Source organism: Chiloscyllium plagiosum, unplaced genomic scaffold, assembly GCF_037043375.1.
Source record: "Chiloscyllium plagiosum isolate Xiang-an unplaced genomic scaffold, Cpla_swu_hap1 HiC_scaffold_11, whole genome shotgun sequence".
In the NCBI taxonomy this organism is placed as follows: Eukaryota; Metazoa; Chordata; class Chondrichthyes; order Orectolobiformes; family Hemiscylliidae; genus Chiloscyllium; species Chiloscyllium plagiosum.
This window is the reverse complement of record NW_028270149.1, coordinates 52,463,150-52,484,287: the sequence shown is the minus strand read 5'-3', so window position 1 is coordinate 52,484,287 and position 21,138 is coordinate 52,463,150. Positions and strand designations below refer to the sequence as shown.

The 21,138-nt window shown below is 44.4% G+C and overlaps 1 long non-coding RNA gene across 2 annotated transcripts in view; it reads left to right on the top strand.

Moving 5' to 3' along the window:
- The first annotated feature begins 202 nt into the window (after positions 1 to 202).
- Positions 203 to 21,138, top strand: part of LOC122557497 (uncharacterized) — a 32,493-nt gene continuing 11,557 nt past the window's right edge. Inside the window, exons 1-3 of one of the 2 annotated variants that reach the window (XR_006313854.2) lie at positions 203 to 254; positions 6,648 to 6,780; positions 8,897 to 9,017. This is a non-coding gene — a long non-coding RNA (uncharacterized LOC122557497). Of the gene's footprint in view, positions 255 to 6,647; positions 6,781 to 8,896; positions 9,018 to 21,138 lie in introns of those variants that run through there. The other variant, XR_015758581.1, reaches the window with a different exon arrangement.

Sequence of the window (21,138 nt, the reverse complement as noted above, 5' to 3'; positions counted from 1 at the left end):
TGGTGTGGTAGTCTAACTCCCTCCCCACTGATCACAACAGTAAAATTCCTTCGATATATGTTTCCTCGGTGACTTTACTATTTAAATAAGCATTTTTTTTACCCGAGTTGAAATTCTCGCAGTTTCCTTCCTCCTTTCGTGAAAATGCGTCATCTTGCTTAGGGTACAAATTCATTGGGTGCTTGTAGTCAATTCCTCTCTAAAATGACCCTACTTTGTGCTTGGTATGATTTGCTGGATGGAGCCTGAAAGAGGTGAGTCCAAAGCAGTCTATTTTTTAAATTCCTGTCCTTAACATATTGAAATGGGGGGAATACACTGCTCAAGTCCCAGCAGTTAACCCGACAGGCATTAGACACAGCACCTACCGAGAATTAACAGCAGCGGGGTCACAAGCACGCTCAACCTCGGCTCAATTATTTATCCCGCATGCCAGTCAATCGTGGCAGTGAATCTGTAAAGAGGGGGGGGGGGTTTGAAACTGAAACCTTACATCTACCCCCACCCCGCCGTAAAATCTTTAGAAAGGCTGACGCCCTACATAAAGAGACCAATGTCTGCTTAAAGGGTTCCCTGCGGGCACCGTGGTCACGTCAGTGCCAGGCGTGAGGGATTCCCGACATAAATGCAGCGAGTTCTCCTCCCCAGCCTGGAAAATGTGAGAACCAGGGCCCATCTGTTCACTGATCCCAGTGGTGATTCAGTGATCCAGTCGCCTGCAGTCTTTGCAGCGAACGTCAATACGTTTTGTAACAACGAAACCATTGTGAGCAAACCGTCCTCTTCATCCTGTCCTATGGCACTGGAAATGAAGCAACCTAATTAACCCTTTGAGCTCTAGTGCACATTTAATTTATTCACAATGTGCTGATCGCTGCAGACATAGCCAGACGAGTTGTCTTTGGGGAAGGGAGTTTGAAGTGTAGCCAGTGTTCCTGTTCCTGGTTGCTATTCGGTGACCCCTGCTGGACAGTGGGTGTATCTGATCATCGACTCAGGCTAGGACCAGGATCATCTGCCATGCAACTGTGGTCAAATAACCCGCTGACAACAACTTTCCAGTCTAAACCAAAAGAATATCCATTTGGGTGAATTACAGGAAGGCTACTGCTGTTCCGGGAAGCAGGAGAAAACTAGCAAAAAACAAATGCAAGCTGCGGAATAGTTTAGAACAAAAATATGACAACACTATGTGCCTTTATGCCAGAAAATCTGAGATTTAGGTTTTACGTTGCTATTCACAAAGCATTTCCTAAAAGTTAAACCAGAAGGTCCTTCTACAAAAGAGACTAGAGCAATTAACATATAAACATAATAAGCAGAAAATTAGGACATTTGGCACCTCAAGTCTGCATGGACATTCAACAAGATCTGTTTGTGCAATGAATTCCACATTGTCCCACCTAATCCCAATAATATTTGATACCCCTGCTTAGCAAAAATTCTACCAATGCCTTTAGAACAGTAATCCTACTTTCACTGTCTTCTGAGGCAAAGAGTCCCAAAATTTCATAACACTGAAAAAAATTCATCTTTACCCTAAAAGTCTCTCCTTTTTTTAAAAGAATCCTCTAGTAACTGGACTCATCCAGAAAAGGAAACATCCTTTACATCTCCACCCTGTAAAGACCTTTCAGGATCTTATATACCTAATTCAGATCATCCCTCAATCTTCTAAACTCCAGTGCAAACAAGCTCAGCATGACCAACCTTTCCTCATAAGACAACCTAATCATTCCCCCCTCTGAACTGCCCCCAACATATTTATATATTTTCTTAAATTAGAAGACCACAACTGTACATGACTTGGAGGTGCCAGTGTTGGACTGGGGTGTACAAAGTTAAAAATCACACAACACCAGGTTATAGTCCAACAGGTTTAATTGGAAACACTAGCATTCAGAGCGCTGCTCCTTCATCCGGTAGTTGTGTGATTTAAAACCGTACATAGTATTTGAGATACAGTCACACCAGTCTCCCTTATAACATAAGCAGAACTTCATTCCTTTTATATTCAATTCATCTCATAAAAAATGATAGCTTTCATTGATAAAGTGTTCATCATCAAGGCACTGGCCACCGAAAGCTGTGATTTCTGACCCAGTGAAGAACCAACCCAGTTCTGTCTTGACACTGTGTAGAGTCAATGGGCACCACATCCACTGGTATTCCAGCATCTCACTCCTTCTGACGATTGCATGCTTGGATGAGGACAGAGGGAAAAAACAATGAGGGTTTCCATTCCTGTTCCTGCATATTAATTTATTTCTGACTCATACATTCAACCATCCAGGCCCCTCTATAGCACAAATTTCTACACTGGTTCTCTATTCAAATAACAGCCATTTTTATTCTTCCAGCCAAAGTGAATAACTTCACATTTTCCCAAATTACACTCCATCTTCCAGATTTTGCCCATTCCTTCAACCTATCTATCCATTTGCTATCTCCTTATATTTTTATCACAAGTTTTTCCAACTGGTTTTGGTGTTATCTGTGAATTTAGCTTTGGTTTCATTCCCCTCACCTAAGTATGGTTATAAATTGTAAAAGGTTACGATCCCAGCACAGAGCCACGGGGGATTCCATTTTCCACATTCTACAAATCAGCCAGAGACCCCATTTATGTATATTGTCTGTTTTTTGACAGTCAGCTGTAACCTTTTTATTGATTGATTCCAATGCCCCATGTCTGATGTCAAGTTAACTGGCCTAATCTTTCCTGTTTTCCCCACTACTGGGGTCAACAGGGCCCTTAGCTGTATTCGACCCATCCCCTGCACTTCTGCCCTCAATCTTTCCCTTCCCTTCCCTCACTCCCTCAGTGATAGGGGTTCCCATGGTCCTCACTTACCACCCCACCAGCAGCCACATCCAAAGGATTATAAATTGCCATTTCTGTCACCTCTAATGGGATGCCATGACAGTTATTCCCCTTCCGTCCCCTTCCTTGTCAGCCTTCTGCAGGGATCATTACCTCCTGGTACACTCCTCTCCCATTTCCAATATCTCCTCTCATATGCACAGCAAGCTCCCATGCAATAGCACCTGCCCATTCACCTCCTCGCCATCCAAGACCCCGGACACATCTTCCAAATGAAGCGGCACTTTACTTGTGCTTCATAGTCTAATGCATTCACTGTTCACAGTGTGATCTCCTCTACATCGGGGAGAAAAAAAACGCAGACTGGGTTACTACCTCGCAGAACACCTATGTTCTGTTTGCAAAAAATACGTTGCCTGCCATTTCAACACACCACCATGTTCCCACACCAATATTTCTGCTGCAGTATTCTAGTGAGTCTCAGTGCAAACTCAAAGAACACAACCTCATTTTCAGCTTGGGGACCATGCAACCTCTAAGATTCAACAGCAAGGTCAATAATTTTACAACCTGACTTTATCCCTTCTATATAAAAACCAAAAGAACTGCAGATGCTGTAAATCAGAAACAAAAACAGAAGTTGCTGGGAAAGCTCAGCAGGTCTGGTAGCATCTGTGAAGAGAAATCAGGGTTAATGTTTCAGGTCCGGTGGCCCTTCCTCAGAACTTTATCCCTTCTATGTTTTTGTTAGCCACCCCCACACCTGGTCCTATTATGACATGGGTTGCTTTTAGCACAGTCACCCATTCTCATCTACTCCTAGACTTGTTAACACATTATATGAGTTGCTTTCATTACAGTTTACCCATTTTCCCCTACTGTTAGCTCTTGTAATCATTAGTTCAGCTTTTCTTCTGTCCTGGCTTGCTATTGAAAAACTCCTTGTTCACCCATCCCTTTTGTATATCTCTCCCTCCTTGGGCTACATCTCCACCTATCCATTCACCTCTCGCCTTCACCACCCCACCCCAACTTCGTCTTCAGTATAAATATCACTTTTCCTCTCTGCTAACAGTTCTGATGAAGAGTCACCAGCCTCAAAACGGTAACTCTGCTTTTTTCTCAGAGGCGCTGCCAGCAGTTTCTGTTTTTGTTTCTGATCTCTAGCATGCACAATTCTTGATTTTACTTTCCTGTTTTCTGTCTCCCTTCCTTCTTGAATTCATTGTTTAGGTTTGCTACTTAGCAATCTGATTGGACCTTTCCTGAATCTAAGGAGCTTTGGCAAATTAACACCAATGCATCTATTACCTCATCAGTTACTTCTTAAGGTCTTAGGAAGAATCCAACTATAAACTTCACAGCCTGCAGCTGGTTAGGTGGACTAGCCATGTTAAATTGCCTACAGCATCCAGGGATGTGCAGGCTAGATGAACTGGCCATGGGAAGTGCAGGTTTACAGGGATAGAGTAGGGGATAGGTCTAGTTGGGATGCTGTTTGATGAATCGGTGTGGACTCGATGGACCAAAGGGCCACACTATAGAGATTCTGTGACATTTATTCCATATGTAGGTTAAAGTCACCCATTGATTATTATCCTCTTACAAGGAACCAATATTTATTTGATTATGGTTAGGAGCCTTGTAGACCTCTCCTACTAGTGCCTTATTTCCCATACTATTCCTTATCTTCACGCAATGTGATTATACAACCTGATCTGAACCAAGGTCATCTCTAAAGGTTACATCCCTGATTAATAGTGCTTCCCTGCCATGTTTACCTAGTTTCCTATTCTTGAATATCATATATCATTCAATATTCAAGGCCCTATACTTCTTATCCTGTAGAAACTTGGAGTGTAATGATTACAGATCAGATGTCTAGGCTGCTTAATCAGTGCAGTATTGAAGGAATGTTTCCTCATGGGAATGCAATGGTGCCAAACACTTTTACGTAGGAAAAAGAGAATTCCACCGGACTGGGAATTTCTTTAGTGTTCACCCCCTTTGTTGTCATAACCCTGTTTACTTCTGTAACCAGTGTTACTGGCAAAGTCATGGCATGGAGCAGGAATAGCTCTGAGGAAAACCCTGACCAAGGGTATCCTTGCCAATACTTATCTTTCAATATGAGCTCATTGATATTTCTGAGCAGTCATTCTGTGTAAATTGGCTGTAATCTTTTCCTTACATTGCAACATTAGTTCTGAAGAATTGGAATGTACAGAGCTTGTTCGAAATATTGAATAAATGAAAATTCTTCTTTCTATTTGAGGAAGCATTACTTTGACTTATATTTAACCGGGTTCATTTCAAATTTACATTAATTTTATTTTGTCATACACATCATATCCATTTGCCAAAACATTGTCACTTTAGCAGAATTTGTGACCTGTAGGTTGATATGTAGAGAATGTGATTTACTGCAGGATTTCTCCTGCTGGTCCTCCACATTTCAATGGAAGACCACCTCAGGAGACTGTCTGTGTGGAGTTTGCACGTTCTACCCATGTCTGCGTGGATTTCCTCCAGGTGCTCTGGTTTCCTCCCACAGTCCAAAGATGTGCACATTAGGTGGATTGGCCATGCTAAATTGCCCATAGTCAGGGGTAAATATAGGGTAAGGGAATGGGTCTGGGTGGGTTACTCTTCCAGCGGTTGGTGTGGACTTGTTGGGCTGAAGGGGCCTGTTTCCATACTATAGGGAATCTAATCTAATCTAAACCAGAGAAATTCTACAAACATCATGGATTTCTGTGTTTCTACAGCTCTTCTACCAAGGTCTCAGCATCTGAGGAGAAAATCGACCCTAGACTATTTATATTTTTGAAAAAGCCCATATTGGAAAAACCAAGCATTTGGCATTTTAGTAAAAGTAAAGCATGTTGAATCAAATTCTAATTGGAATTTATCATTTTGCCTAAATGGAAAACTGAGGGTTAACTTTGCAAAACTGTTATTGTAATTGTATCTCAACCCACATTTCTTATGGACGTGATTGTCCATTGACAGTTCTGGAGAGCAAAATATCCCTCGGTTCATGCACAATTTCATTATCCTTTTTAATATGCACTTACAGGTAGTTCTAGCATAAAACGTTTTCCGTTAGTGTGATTTGGCTATTACATCACTGAAGAATTAGAGGATGGTATTTTTGAGAATGCTTACCTCTGTTAGCAATGGCACGATTCCAGCGGGGATCGTTTTGCATGCTTCATATTGCAAATGCTGTGATGTCAGCTGCCATCAGGGCATGTAAGAGGCACAGTGCTATACATTGAGTAGCTTCATCTCAAAAATTAAACTAATGAATGTTCATTGCCCTCCCTCTGAGACAAGAATATTCTTGTATAATTCCTGCAGGACTGCATTGCTCTTATATGTACTGTTTGCCTTTCTACTTTGCTCTTGTACCTGTATATCCCACAATCTAAACCAACCCACAAGAAACAGTCAGAAGACAATCATCCATAGCCATCCACTTCTGCAACTACAAATGTGCCTGAAGGTGGTTATGATGATGACCCTCTGTCCCTGCATTAGCAATATTTTTACAATATAATGTGTTAAATTTACTTTTGTTTCATTTATAAATATGATTTAAACCTTCATTTAGGCTATGTTATACTTTGTGTTAGACATTTGGGTAATGTTTGAGTGATTGTGAGAGACATTTTTTGCTGGTCTGCCCCAACCCCACTTTTCCCATAGGCCCCATTATTTCTATTAAGCAATTTTCTATTAAGCGAGGTTTCGCTGGAATGCAACTACGGTGTTACAGGAGGACTACATGTATTTTTCTTCATTTTTGCCCTACCATTAGGAAAACAATGACTCCTGCTGTTGTGCAATTCCCCTTTCTCTGACAGCCAGCCGTTGATTACTTTCTCCAAATGACAACTCTCCATCTTCGACCAAGAGACGAGTGAGCAATGCAAACCGTATGTTATACCACGGTGAGACATCATAACCAAATCCATTACTGTCCTCCTTTGGTGTTCTGACACATGTATAATCTTCACAGGGGTAAAAATCAACCTGGAGAAAGTGAGGACTACAGATGCTGGAGATCAGAGTCGAGAGTGTGGTGCTGGAAAAGCACAGCAGGTCAGGGAGCATCCAAGGAGCAGGAGAATCAATGTTTCAGGCATAAGCCCTCCATCAGGAATGAGGCTTGTGGGTCAGGCTGGATAGTGATCAAAAAAGGCGATATTGACAGACCTTTGTCATTTCTCCTTTAAGTGCTCTTCTTAATTGCAATGCTAATTTAACAGGGATCAGTTCGCTCAACAGAAATGAGGAATTAAATTTAGCAATGGGGAAAATTATCTATCAGCGTTCCTGATCAATAGCAACTGATCAAATGACTACCTCCAAAGAACTGCATGCGTTTGTTTATATCATGTAAGGATACACATTGGCCAAGCAGAAAGCAAGAAAACAGTAAAAACTTATAGATATTCAGAGACTGTCTGCCTTACCTCTTGAAACCTCTTCACAGTTGTTATTCATGAATAAATAACACAGAGAATGATTAGGAAGGGTGTTTAAGTCAATAATTGAGTCAATATGATATATTAGGTTTGATGGTACAATAAGTCTTTCCCTTTCCATCATTATCCTGTATTCATGTTCACATCTTTATTTTTTCCAGCCAATAAGAAAATTGCACTTTTGCACAGGGATAAAGTTAGCTGTCACAGAGCCTCCCATTGAACCCATGAGATTTGACCTCCACAGAATGGAAAACTAGATCTTATGGCATCAATTAATTGTGTTTAATTATAAACCAGCTGCTTACTTCTGCAGTCTACTCAGTTACATTTAAGAAACAAGGTAATAAAGGGAATACAGTATTATATGAAGGAACAGATGTTCAGGGATGTATTGTTAAGGTGTATGGTCCCTTTTTAGCTGATAACCAGCTTGGGACCATGTTCTCAATAGTAAGATGTCCCCTGCCATCTGCTAAATATGTGAACTTAAAAATGTGAAGAGATTGACACCAAAACACTAGAAAATATGACATTATTTAAATATATACTATAACATGTAAGATGATTAACAAAGTACATTCTTATGCAGTGAGGTTTATGCTCGGCCATCCAGTTTATCTCAATGAGAAGATCTAGATTGTGAAGGAGGTGACAGATCTGGTACTTATTCTGTGACATCTAAAGCAAGATATGGTTTCAGATTGAGGGGCAGAACATTTAACACTAACATGCAGCAGTTCAAGAAGGCAGCTCACCACCTTCTCAAGGGCAACTAGGGATGGGCAATAAATGTCGTCCCAGCCACCAAAGTCCACATCCCATGAGTGAATAAAAAAAATTATTGTAACCTTATTTTATCATCAATTCCCACTATACTGTTTAACCTTAATAACTAATTATCTAGACTGAACATGCATGTTGTCAATGCCACATAATCTCAAAGGAACATAACATTCTCACAGAGAGAAGAATGAGCAAGTTGAAACCTGTCTCTGGTTGTGACAGCCCTCTGTGAAGCATTCTTACTGTCAACACTTCATAGCTAAGAAACGTAAACCTGCTTCCTCCTTCACTATGCTACTAAAGAAAGTTTGCAGGTAACTTTTACCTTTATTGGCAACAAATGGAGACTTATTTAACTTTTTCATACATCTGAAATTTCCTTTTCAGATCAAAATCTGTCAGGGTTAAAATTCACCTTGCCCAGTGATAAATAGAAGGTTAAAAGGTAAAACTATTCATGTTGTGTTGATTCTTGTCAAGGTGGTTCTGATGGATAGCCCTTAAATCAGGCAAGTCTGTCTCTGCTACTTTGGATTTTGTTGCAGTGAGGAAGCTCAAACTCTGCAAACTGCGCTCCTGACATGTTAAGGATCAACAACCCACCTACATGACCTGCTAGCCAAATGGAGCCATCCACTAGGGCCACTTTGACCCGAACTCCACTTTGTTTTGCTCATGTGTAATATCCATAGTTCTTTCTCAGACTAGACACAGTTCCCACAGTAGCTGCTGGTCCTGCTGACAACCCCCCCTACAGGTTCAGTGATGAAGTCTGCAATGTTTTACTCCCCAGGCTAACCACAAAACTTCTGAAAGATATTGCATCATAGAGAAGACAGAAAGAAGATATACAACCAGACAGTTCAGAATCATACTCAAGAACAATCAAGCATCCACCTATGCTATTTGAACTTTAAAAGCACACCTCTTCTCAATATCAACAAAAAATTAAAAAAAAAGAATCTTCTTGCCAGTCAAAGTGTGATAGCTCTGTTACTAACCCAGTTTGACCAAACAGGTTGCATGAGAGAATAACTTCAGGCATCGACTGAACACTGTCCATCATTGCAATTGCCATCCTCTTGCCCTCACTAGATTTAGGGAAAACATTTATTTAAATGGAGTGGCACTTTCACTCTGTTTGTGAGAATGAAGCTGGATAAAAAAGTCTTAAATCTCAAAACATCACACTGTTTCATCTATTGTTTGGTCTACATCCTTACATGAAAACTGACAGGGTCAGAAAGAAAAAAACGTAAAAATATCAAAAACATGACTGGCCTGGAACAAAGAATGCAAAGGGCTCTCTTTCTTCTTACCTCGCTCAGCATAACACATCAGGTGCATAAGTCGATTCAGAGCCTGATATGAAAATGACAATAATCGCACTTGGCCAACATCCTCACAAATGTGAGCCTTTTTCTATTCAAAGATTATTTCAAAGACTTCACTCCAATTGAGTGTGCCCAGGTATTTTTCTCAAAGAACCAGCCAGCAACATTCCTCAAACTTCAAGATGCATTTATTTTTAACTCTGAAGGTAACCATAAATAAATGTGTCTTGTGTAATGACTCACCTCAATACTGAAGGAACTGATAGAAGATCCTTTACAAAAATGCATGGGCTGAGAACTATGGAAGCAAATAACGGTAAAGAGAAGGGCAGGGAAGGCAACTGGAAGCAATCAGAACAAGTGAAATATGTCAAGGTCAAGCAAAGTTTAGACAATAAACATATTCAACTCAGTCAAAGCTGCATTCTAAACCCTCTCCCCTGTCATTAGTTGCCACCTTCACACAAAAAAATCGAAAGCTGAAGACTAAAAAGTAAAATAAAATTGCTTGTTCTTAAATACAGAAATGCAAGGAACATCTCCTGCACTTGAATGTACAGTCTCAAGTATGCCCAGTATTAAACTATAGCTCTCAGTATTATCAAACTGATATATCTGGGACCTTTCAGGCAGTTGTCAAGAAAGTGGCATCAAAGATTAAGCACTACAGCACCAGTAGAAAGTCTTGGGTAAGTCCTAGAAAGGCACATTATCAGGTTCCATGTTCTGGTTGTGCACTACCATAACCATGGCTGGTTATCCCCAGTAATCCAAAACATAACCAATTTTTTGACATTATAATTAGATTACACACAAGGATAGACAGGGATATGTGATGACCTTGCACTTTGATGATTATTTTGTAGTAGGACTGATTACAAATCTTGACTTGTGTTTGCAAAGTGTTATTTCCTGATGCGTTAACATCACTAGCAAGGCCAATATGTGGTGCCGGACCCTAGTTATACTTGAGAAGGTGGTGGGGAGTAGTTTCCCCAAACTGAGGCAGAACATTTAGTGTTGGTCCATCCATTATGCTATTAGGGACAGGATCTTTACCTGGCAATGCAGTTCACTCTTTACTGCCCTCTCAGATGACCTAGCAGGCTCTAATGACTATTGTTACTGACCACTACAAAGTCTGATAAAAGAAATGCAAACAGACAGACAATCCAGAATTGAAAAACTGGAAACAACAATGGTACACATAGCCCTGTCAATCCTTCCAGGCTTCCCTTCCCACCTCCGCTTACTAAGATCTGGGGGCTTATGCCAAAATTGGGAGTGCTGTTTCACAGACTAGACAAACAGCCTGACATACTTATTCTCATGGAATCATACCTTACAGACAATGCCCCATCATAACTATTGTTAAGTATGTCTTGCACCATCGAAAGGACAGACCCATCAGTGTTGGTGGTGTAACATTGGTAATACAATTGAGAGCATGTTGCTCTGGGATTCCTTGACATTGATTTTGGTCCTCATGAAGCCTAATTGCAACAGGTCAAACATGGGTAAGAAACCACCTGCTGATTACCACCTACCACTCCCTCTCAGCTGATAAATCATCTGAACACTATTTGCATGCCAAGTAGCGTAAGCAATATTTGATAGACAAGACCAAGTGATTCTACAAACAATAGACCAGATCTAAGCTCTGCACTCCCATCATTATTCAGTCACAAATGATGGTGAACATTCAAACAACCCAACTGCAGTAGGAAGCTTCACATCCTCTGTGACCGGGCAGGGTGGTAAGTGCATCAGTACAAAAATGCTTGTCATATTAAGAGTCTTCAGTTCTGATGAAGAGCCATACTGAACTTGAAACTTGAACACTGCTTCTGTCTCCACTGATGCTGCCAGACCTATTGGGTTTTTTCCAGCACTTTCTGCATTTATTTCAGAGTTCCAGAATTCACTCTATTTTACTTTTATTGCAGTGTAGGTATGCTAACAAAGTTCAAGAAGGCAGTTCACCACCACTTTCTGACATGAACTTTAATGATTTTTCAAAAATTGAGGGATTGACAATTGTGTTCCAAATGAGAGTGTATTGTGAGTTGCAGGGAATATGCAGCTGGTGATCTTCCCACGTGTTGGAAATATATTTCATTGTATAAGAATAGCAATTGTACAATCTTTTCAAATGTAAATGAGCTTGTCGCCAACATCAACCATGTTACCATGGTTAAAACCTATCAGATACAGCAGATAAGGGGACATCCATGAGAAGGGGCCAGTCAACTCAGGACTGAGGGTGTTGTACACATATACACACATTACACAAAACAAGCTAAATGAGACTGTAGTGCAAATTGAAATTGGCAGGTATGACGTGAGCATCACAGAGACACGGCTGCTAGGGGATCAAAGCTGGGAATTCATTTCCCCTCCCCCCACCTTATCACAGTCCCAACCCCCGGATTCAGCACCGCCCTCTTGACCTGCAATCTTTTTCCCGACCTCTCTGCCCCCACCCCCTCTCCGGCCTATCACCTCCTTCCATCTATCGTATTCCCAGCGCCCCTCCTCCAAATTCCCTCCCCCCTACCTTTTATCTCAGCCCGCTTGGCACACCCGCCTCATTCCCGAAGAAGGGCTTATGCCCGAAACGTCGATTCTCCTGTTCCTCAGATGCTGCCTGGCCTGCTGTGTTTTTCCAGCACCACATTTTTCAACTCTGGTCTCCAGCATCTGCAGTCCTCACTTTCTCCTGGGAATTAAATATCCAAGGATATGCATTCTATCAAAAGCGCCCTGAGTTGGGGGAATCCAGAATGAGAGGGCAGAGGTTTAGGTTTTAGCATCCAAGGAGCAGGAAAATCAGGTAGGATGAAAGGCTCCTGCCCGAAACACTGATTTTCCTGCTCTTCCGATGCTGCTTGACCTGCTATGCTTTTCCAGCACCACTCTAATCCTGGCAGCACTTCAGCCCATGTTCTGCCTGAGTCTTGCATAGCCTTAGCTAAAACATTTTTTGAGTGTTCTATTCATTCTCTCTACTATCCTGAGCTCTAGGGGTGATCGGGGATGTGGAATTTTTGTTTAATGCCGAACAATTGGCACACATCTTCATGACTTTTCCTGTATAATGTGTCCCTTGGTTGGAGTCGATCTGGAGGGGCACCCCGCACCTCGGGATTACCTCCTCTGCTAATATTCTGGCCACAGTGGTTGCAGTGCAGCTTTTGGTCAGGAATGCTTCTACCCACCAGGTGAATTGGGTCAATGATGACCAAGCATTACGTTTTCCCACGGGAAGGTGATGGTGGCCTTGTAAAATCCACCTGAAGGTGTTCCCAGGGACCCCTAGGTCTGGGCTGGTGCCCCATCTTAATTTGTATGGGTCTCCCTGGGTTATGTTGTGCACAAACCATGCACCTGCGGCAGTACTTGGCAACATCTCTTCCCATTCCCTTCCACCACCACTCTCTCCCTGGGCTTGCTATCATGGCCTCTCTACCTGTATGGGAGAGCCCGTGGTGTAATTCAAGCAATGTGTTCTGTATTCACACTGGTGCTACCACCTTGTCTGCTCGCTTCCAGACACCATCCTTTTCTTTGAATGCCCCCTGCAGTTTCCATTGTTCTTCCTCTTCCTGCAGGGTGTCCTCCTGCAGCTGCTGAATTTGATAGCGTTTTTCACTAAATCAGTAGTGGCTATTGCAGTCTCATTAATGACTTCTTGTTCTAGGGCTTTCTGTGCTGCTTGGTCTGCTGCCTGGTTTCATTTGAATTTTAGAAAGTTTGGACTCTCTTTTGCTGGCTCTTTTTGATGGGCCTTTATTTTTATTAGTGCAGCCTCTTTTGGCTGTTCACTGGCACAAAATAGTGCCTGAATTTTTAATTGATGTCTGATAGGGGTTCCCCCTGCAGTGGTGAACCCTCTTCAACCCCATGCCACCATGTAGTCATGGACTACAACAAAGGCATATTGACTGTCTGTGTATATATTCACGGTTTTTCCTTTTTGCTAGTTCCAGTGCTTTGGTGAGTGCTACCAGTTCTGCTACCTGTGCAGACTGACTTCCATCAATCCTTCCGGACATAACTGTTTCTAAGTTATCATTTACCACAGCCCGTCCTGTTGGGGGCGATCCTGCTATGTATTTTCATGACCCGTCCAAGAAGAGAGTCTCCTCTGCTGTGTCTAGGGGGGTATCGTTTACTCACCCCCCCATCTTCATCCCCATCTATATCGCTACAGATGTGCAGTTCCCCTGCGTCTAGAATTCCCTCAGCTGGGTTTTCTCCCATATCCCTGACTATTACCATGGACCAACTTGGGGTAAAAGAACTGCCTCCCACTTTGGCCTTCTCATATTGGAAATGGCCCTCAGTTTCCCTGTGTTTAGCATCTCTACTAGGGTGTATTTAGTGTGGAGGATGATATTCCCTGTCATTACTATGGGCTTGCTAACCCTAACGGCCAAGCAGTACAGTCTAAGGCTGCTATGCACCTGGGGAACCCGGTGCCTACTGGCCCTTCTGTAGTTGAGTAGTATCCTATGGGCATTCTCCTGTTATCGTGGTCTTGGGTGACCATTGCAGAGTAAAATCCTCCCTCATTATTACAGTGGGTGTGAAAATCCTTGCTGGGATATGGCAGCCCTAGCCCAGAGCCTGATATGAGTCAAGTTTTAAGCTGACTGAATGCCTCCTCCTGTTCTGGCCCCCAGGTTACATGTTCCAAGCGGGCTTGGCTCCTTTTAATTAATCTCTAGATCAGTTCAGCCAATTTTGTGAACTCAGAAATAAAGCTCCGACTGTAGTTGAATAGCCCCAAGACCTTTCTGACCCCACTGACAGCAGCAGGTCGTGGCATCAGTTGGATTGCCTCCTTGCGGTCGTTGGGCATTTTATTGAGTCCCTGGAATATAAGGTGTCCCAGAGAGAAGACTTGTGTTTTGCCAATCTGTGCCTTTGTGGGGCTGACCTTTAACCTTGCGGTTGCCAATTCCTGCAATACTTGACATAAAGCTTCTTGGTGTCCTGACTCTGAAGCAATTAGGATATCATCTTCAAAGTTTGTGAGAAGATTTGTAGCTCGGGTGCTCGTTGCTGTGGTTCTGTTCGCCGAGCTGGAAGTTTTTGTTGCAAACGTTTCGTCCCCTGTCTAGGTGACATCCTCAGTGCTTGGGAGCCTACTGTGAAGCGCTTCTGTGGTATTTCCTCCGGCATTTATAGTGGCCTGTCCCTGCCGCTTCCGGTTGTCAGTTTCAGCTGTCCGCTGTAGTGGCCGGTATATTGGGTCCAGGTCGATGTGTTTGTTGATGGAGTTTGTGGATGAGTGCCATGCTTCTAGGAATTCCCTGGCGGCTGTTCTTTGTTTCGCTTGCCCTATAATGGTAGTGTTGTCCCAGTCAAATTCATGTTGCTTGTCGTCTGCATGTGTGGCTACTAGGGATAGCTGGTCGTGTCATTTCGTGGCTAGTTGATGTTCGTGGATGCGGATCGTTAGCTGTCTTCCTGTTTGTCCTATACAGTGTTTTGTGCAGTCCTTGCATGGGATTTTGTACACTACATTAGTTTTGCTCATGCTGGGTTTCGGGTCCTTCGTTCTGGTGAGTTGTTGTCTGATTGTGGCTATTGGTTTGTGTGCTGTTATAAGTCCTAGTGGTCGCACTAGTCTGGCTGTCAGTTCAGAGATGTTCTTGATGTATGGTAGTGTGGCTAGTCCTTTGGGTTGCGGCATGTCCTCGTTCCGTTGTCTTTCCCTTAGGCATCTGTTGATAAAATTGCGAGGATATCCGTTTTTGGCGAATACCTTGTATAGGTGTTCCTCTTCCTCTTTTTGCAGTTCTGGTGTGCTGCAGTGTGTTGTGGCCCTTTTGAATAGTGTCTTGATGCAACTTCGTTTGTGTGTATTGGGGTGGTAGCTTTCATAGTTCAGGACTTGGTCTGTGTGTGTGGCTTTCCTGTATACCTTAGTGGTGAATTCTCCGTTTGGTGTTCTCTGTACCATCACGTCCAGGAATGGGAGTTGGTTGTCCTTTTCTTCCTCTCTCGTGATTCGGATTCCTGTGAGTGTGGAGTTGATGATCCGGTGTGTTTTCTCTATTTCCGTGTTTTTAATGATTACAAAGGTGTCATCAACGTTTCTGACCCAGAGTTTGGGTTGAATTTGTGGTAAGACTGTTTGTTCTAACCTTTGCATTACGACCAGCTATCCCTAGTAGCCACACACGCAGACGACAAGCAACATGAATTCGACTGGGACAACACTACCATTATAGGGCAAGCCAAACAAAGAACAGCCAGGGAATTCCTAGAAGCATGGCACTCATCCATAAACTCCATCAACAAACACATCGACCTGGACCCAATATACCGGCCACTACAGCGGACAGCTGAAACTGACAACCGGAAGCGGCAGGGACAGGCCACTATAAATACCGGAGGAAACACCACAGAAGCGCTTCACAGTAGGCTCCCAAGCACTGAGGATGTAACCTAGACAGGGGACGAAACGTTTGCAACAAAAACTTCCAGCTCGGCGAACAGAACCACAGCAGGATATCATCTACATATTGGAGGGCAGTGCTACCCTCTGGTAAATCTACTGTCTTTAGAATGTCACTCATCAGCCTCTGAAAAATAGTGGGGCTGTTGTGGAACCCTTGTGGCAGGCAAGTCCACGTGTACTGCCTGTCCCTTAATGTAAAAGCAAATTTGTTTTGGTACTCAGGGTGTAACGGAATAGACCAGAAGCCGTTGGCTATGTCTAAAATTGTAAATGTCTCGTGTTCGGGGGCCAACCTGTTTAAAATGGTGGAGGGGTCTGCTACAAAGGGGTGCAATTTGGGGGTGACCTTATTTAGTCCTGTATAATCAACGGTGAGCCTGTAGCTCCCATCAGTCTTTATTACTGACCATGTTGGAGAACTAATCGTAGTTGTGGTTGCTTTCAGGATTTCCTTTCACTATCTCCACAAGTGCTTGTTCTGCTTCGGGTTTTATTCGGTATTGCCGGTAGGGCTTATGCTCCGGTCCGGGAACCCTTATCAGATCTGTGTTACCTCGACCTGTATCTAACTTTGTTTCTGCCCAGGCTCCGAGGACAGAGATGCAGATGGCTCCGATTCCCTCCTTTTTGAGGTTCCAGTCCCTACTGGTGACTGTAGCCACTTTAATAGTTTCATGGTGATTTGTAAGTTTCCTGAACTCAGTCTTCCGACTGTCCTATCTGGGCCAAATCAATTTCCCTTTTGCACAATCGATTAGAACATTATATTCTCTCATGAGATCATTGCCCATTATGGTACTTTTGTTTAGGTAAGCTGGTGTTTTATCCCCTCCTACCCCAGTTAAGTGAATCATTTTGTTTGTGTGGAGTAAGGGTAGGTTTGTGATGGATACAGCGGCTCCTGTGTCCATTAGCATGTCACATTTCCTCCCTCCTGTTACTGCGGGCATGTAAATTCTCCCCTCTCCCTTACCCTGACAAATGGGGCAGCTGGTTGTCAGTTCTGCTGACCTCGGGATTCCCGTGGTTCTGCAGTGTTCCGGGTGGCGTTTGGGGGTGCCCTATGCTTTCCCCAGCACACTGCTTCTATGTGTCCTATTCTGCTGCAGTGGCTGCAGTATTTTACATTGTTCCCTGCTCTATTCCCTGCTCATGGGGCCCTACATTCTCGAGCAAAGTGCTCCTGTCGGCCACAGTGGTGGCAGGATCATTTTATTCTATTCTCACCTCCATTCTGGTAGGCTGCTTTGTCAGGTCTTGCCTTTGCTGCAGGAGCTTCTGCCTCCTGCACCCTGCTAGCCCACTCAACTAGGTCATCATACTCCTGGGACATTATTACTCCCATTTTCAGGATGGCTTGATGGGCACTTGAGAGCCCATCTCTAAAAGCTTGGATGAATGCCCAGTCCCCCCGATATGGGTTTGCTTGCCCTGAGGATTCCTGATAGATCCTAAATAATTGTTCCCATATTCAGAGGTTCCTTCCTCTTTAAGTTGCTTAATGGTTGTGATCTCGCTCCAGTTTGTGGGAGCATCTCCTAGCACCCTCTGGATTTCTTCTTTAAAATTGGTGAAGCGGGCCTCCTGGGCATCTATCTCAGCTGTAAGGGCGATGGCATGTGTCCCCCATCCTCCCCTAAAGTCTCGGGCTGCTGTGAGGTCCACCAGCTAGCTGTCTCCACTTGTCCACTGGGCAGGCTGCCTGGACCAGCTGGTGTATGTCCCTCAGGTGTAGGTGGTGCCCTACCCATACACTATCCAGCTCTTCCCAGAACCTGGTGTTTGTGCTCCGTGGCTATAATTTGCCCAGGGAGGCCATAACCTGCTGCCTTTCTCCTGGGATCAAGGGTTTATAATTCAATTTAGGTTGTGACTCTGCCTCCTCTGGTAACGTGCGTGAAGTTATACTCCTGCACGGTTTGTCCAACAGAGGGAGCAGTTGACTCCTGCTGGACAGTTTCGTAGGAGGGGAGACAGTCCATTTCTCTCTCCTCTTACATTTTTTCTAAGGTGAATTCTAAATTTTTTATTCTGCCCTCCAGTTCTCTAACTTGCTCCTGGACCTTTCTCCACCTACTCGTGGAGGCACTCACTTATTTGGTTAGGCCTGCTAACTGGTGTGCAAACATTACCTCTATCTTTTTAGTTTTATTCTGTTTCTGTTTATCTATCCACATTCTCTGTTGGGATGGATCCCAATCACTCTTCTTCATTTGTTCTGTCCACCCTTCTCTGTTAGCCTTGTATTTCTCAATAAGGGAACCTGCAGTATTCCCCTTAGAACTTTGACCTGTCATTTAGCAGATTGTGTACCCCTGGATACCACCAACAGTAAAGTGTTCCTAACCAGTGGGGATTTCTCTACCCCTGGCCAATAATACTGTCCGAGCACCGTCCGTACGGCCGTAGCATCCTCCTAGCAAGGTGTGCTTTCTACCGGTGGGACTTGTCTACCCTCCCAGCCACAACTACTAGTCGGTACCCACCGTTCGGCTGGGAATGTCAGTTCAATAGGGTGTGTTATCTCTACTAGTGGGACTCTTTACCCTCCCGGCCTCCTCTACTGACCCAACACCTCCCGATAGGCCCAGAAACCTACCTCTAGCCCAGTGTGCTCTTTAATGGTGGGACTCTTTACTCTCCCGGTCGCCGCCACTATTCAAGCTCTGTCGTTCTACTACAGACTGACAGGGTATCACAGTTACTCACAGTATCCACGCTCCACACCTTGGTTACATGTGCTCCACTGAGGTTTGGTTCTTGGCCAGAATGATCTTCCTTATCACCTTGGAAATTACAAGTACAGATAGCATTCAACTTTTAACTTAAACTCTAACTGGACTCTGCATTGTTCGCCCCTACAGAGTCCAATATTACCTGATTTTTCCACTGGTGCTTCACAGCTCCTAGTGCCCTTGACGCCTCAATTCCCACTTCAAATCCCAACCTTCGCGTGGTGGTGGGGCGCGGGGGGTGGGGGGGGGGGGGGGGGTGGGGGGGGGAGCGGGGTGTGTGGGGAATGGTTGGCAGGGAGCTATCCCTCTTAACAACCAGTTTACGGCAGGGCTTTTGAGACAGGCACGACCTGTCCTCTGGCTGTTTCAGCACAAGCAGCAGATTCTTACAACAGTTAATACAGTTAAACACTTATTCTCCACAGACATGTACTTAAAAAATTTTAACTCAGTACTGTATCAAATTAGACATTACATCGGTATACCTTTTAAACTGTGTCTTTGGCCCGGTCTGACTCTTCCTGTTTGCAGGTACAAATTGGTTCTTACCCCAGTCCCCCGATCATCGCCTTCAACCAGGGCGCCAGTAATAAGAACCCTGCTCGCAGCACCAATTGTTGTGAGGAAAATCACCAGCCTCAGAGTCAGAGTCAGGGTTCAATGACAGAATTTATTGCACAAAGAAATACCGGAGTTTCGGGGAGAGAATTTTTTTAAATTCAAAAATATACTTTATTCATAAAATTATTTTGTTATCTATACAATTGGTGATGCCATACATACATATACATTCCACTTCTTTACATACAGAGATCAGAATTTATCATTCTTTGATACAGGTCTGTACATTTACCATCCATATATTTAGCTGAGGCATCAGCGGAGCCCCCTTACTGCGTGGGCCCTCTGTTCTTCTTAGGCAGGCAGACGTTACACGGTGGTCTTTCCCCACCGCGCCTTGGCGGCAGCTGCCCCAAGCTTCAGTACATCCCTCAACACTTAGTCCTGGACCTTGGAATGTGCCTGTCCGCAATACTCAGTTGGGGTCAGCTCCTTCAGTTGGAAGATCAACAGGTTTCGGACAGACCAAAGAGTGTCTTTCACCGAGTTGATGATCCTCCAGGCACAGTTGATGTTCGTCTCGGTGTGCGTCCCGGGGAACAGACCATAGAACACGGAGTCCCGCATCACGGAGCTGCTCAGGACAAGCCTTGACAAACACCACTGCATTCCTCTCCAGACATCCTTTGTGTAGGCACATTCCAGAAGGAGATGTGTGATATTCTTGTCCCCTCCGCAGCCGCTTTGAGGGCAGCGTGCGGTGCGGGAGAGAGTCCGGGCGTGCATAAAGGATCTCACAGGCAGAGCCCTTCTCACCACCAGCCAAGCCATGTCTTGGTGCTTGTTGGAAAGTTCTGGCGATGAAGCATTCTGCCAAATGGCTTTGACAGTCTGCTCAGGGAATTGCTCGACAGGATCCACCCTCTCCTTTTCCCGAAGGGTCTCAAGGACACTACGTGCTGACCACTTCCTGATGGACTTGTGGTCAAAGGTGTTTTTCTTCATAAATTTCTCCACAAAGGACAGGTGATACGGAATGGTCCAATTACTTGGAGCGTTCTGCGGCAGCGAGGCCAGACTCATCCTTCGCAACACCAGGGAAAGGTAGAACCTCAGTACGCAGTGACACTTGGTGTTTGCGTACCGGGCATCCACGCACAGCTTTATGCAGCCACACACAAAGGTGGCCATCAGGGTGAGGGTGGCATTGGGTGTATTTTCTCTCCCGTTGCCCAGATCTTTATACATCGAGTCCCTTTGGACCCGGTCCATCTTTGACCTCCATATAAACTGGAAGATGGCCCGGGTGATTGCAACGCACAGGTTCTGGGAATAGGCCAGACCTGTGCCACGTATAACAGCAATGACAGTGCCTCACACCTGATGACCAGGTTTTTACCCACGATGGAGAGCGACCGTAGCTTCCATCTACCCAGTTTCTGCCTCACTTTCCTGATATGCTTCCCCCAAGATTTGGCGCACGCCCCAGCCCCCCCCCCCGAACCAAATACCCAGCACCTTCAGGTGGTTGGTCCTGACGGTGAAGTGGATAGAGAATTGGTCGGCCCAGTTCCCGAAGAGCATGGCCTCGCTCTTGCCTCGGTTTACCTTGGCCCCCGAGGCCCGTTCGAACTGGTCACATATGCACGAGTCGGCGCATGAACAGCAGATCCGAGCAGAAAACGGCGATGTACAGGGAGGACTTAACCTGCAGGCCTCTGCTACCAGGAATAGTCACCCCTCTCAGGCTCGCATCCTTCCTGGTGGACTTGGCAAATGGCTCTATGCAGCACATAAACAAGGTCGGAGAGAGAGGGCAGCCCTGCCTGACTCCAGATCTGACTGGGAAGCTATCTGATTCCCACCCATTGATTGAGACTGCACTGACAATATTGGTGTCGAGCAGGCTGATCCAATTGCAGATTCCCTCCCC